This window comes from Octopus bimaculoides, chromosome 3 (assembly GCF_001194135.2).
Source record: "Octopus bimaculoides isolate UCB-OBI-ISO-001 chromosome 3, ASM119413v2, whole genome shotgun sequence".
NCBI classification, from domain to species: Eukaryota; Metazoa; Mollusca; class Cephalopoda; order Octopoda; family Octopodidae; genus Octopus; species Octopus bimaculoides.
Window position 1 is genome coordinate 145,174,134 of NC_068983.1, and position 1,242 is coordinate 145,175,375.

The window sequence follows — 1,242 nt, forward strand, 5'->3', positions numbered from 1 at the left end:
GAAAGACCGCATAAGACTACATAGTTGCATCGTTGGCTCATCAACTTCAGTGTCACTTTTGATGTTGCTATTGTTGTTGTTGTTGCTATTGTTGTTGTTGTTGCTATTGTTGTTGTTTATCTTGCTGCTCTTGCCGCTTGTTGTTCTAGTTGCTGTTTAATAACAAGGCTTTCGTTTATTCTGTCCTCCACTTATACAAATATGTTTACTTTCTTTAGACTCTTCGAACTCCTGCAATCAACAACAACTTTCTCACACCAAATCACTTCTTCCGTCGACGACATTTGTCTTTATCCATCCCTCAGGAAACTTACAAAGCTGGTCGTCTCATTCGCACGTCTCATTCACATGGTGCAGAAACTGAATCTTTGGTAATCCTCTACAAATTTTATCGACACACAGACACTTTACGTCCTTGATTCCTGTCTCACTTCCAAACCCTTCTTTACCACAATATAACTGTTCATTCGTCTATCAAGTCCTCCGACTACTTCCTTATTGCGCCTACCTCTTACATACCCCCACATACTACTCAAATCCCTCACTTTCAGAACACTATAGCTCTTCAAGACAGAGCGGTATGTAAACTAACCCTAGTAGCACATATCCTTCATCGATGACCCATCCGTAACAAGAAAGAGAGAAAGTGAAACCATTCGTAAGTTATATTGATAAAGTTTTTTTTTCTATCGAACTGTCTCTAGTGCATATTAAGAATTTTATTCTGCTTATACGACGCCTTTGCGAACTAGTGCATATTTCATACACTATCTCTATATATATTATAGCAGACGGGCTAACTCGATTTCGTTTCGGTAGTGATACAGATACGTGACATTGAGAAACCGCAAAGCCGAAAAAATACGTATCCTATGTTCCACATTCACTTATGGGACAATTTCGTTTCGCTTAGTTCTGAAATATGTTGTAGTTTTTAACATAATACGTCCATAAAGGAATTCTTTCGGATGTTAAACGGCGGCTTCTATCTTTTTAACGAGGCACACGTTAAGTATGTTGTATTCATAAACTTTTTACTATAGATCTGCTTCTATTACGTAATTCGAATTTTATATTAATGCTTGTTTTTAAATCGCCTTACGATGAAAGCAATTTAACATTAAACTAAAAAATTACTCAATACTTTTTGTAGAGCACATGCTTATTATACTTTTACAAGAGGAGGAGTGACAATGACTTCGAAGTCACTGGCACCTCTCGTGTAAAAATATTACATATATA

General features: G+C 36.7%; 1 protein-coding gene across 3 annotated transcripts in view; it reads left to right on the forward strand.

Annotated features, from left to right (window-relative positions):
• LOC106873899 (protein FAM167B) overlaps positions 1 to 1,242 on the forward strand; it is a 52,021-nt gene that overhangs the window by 3,075 nt on the left and 47,704 nt on the right. Inside the window, exon 2 of one of the 3 annotated variants that reach the window (XM_014921428.2) lies at positions 219 to 658. The exons of 1 other annotated variant lie outside the window; for it this stretch is intronic. The gene's annotated coding sequence lies outside the window, so the exon portion shown is untranslated. The remainder of the gene's footprint in view (positions 1 to 218; positions 659 to 1,242) is intronic. One more of the 3 variants, XM_014921430.2, reaches the window with a different exon arrangement.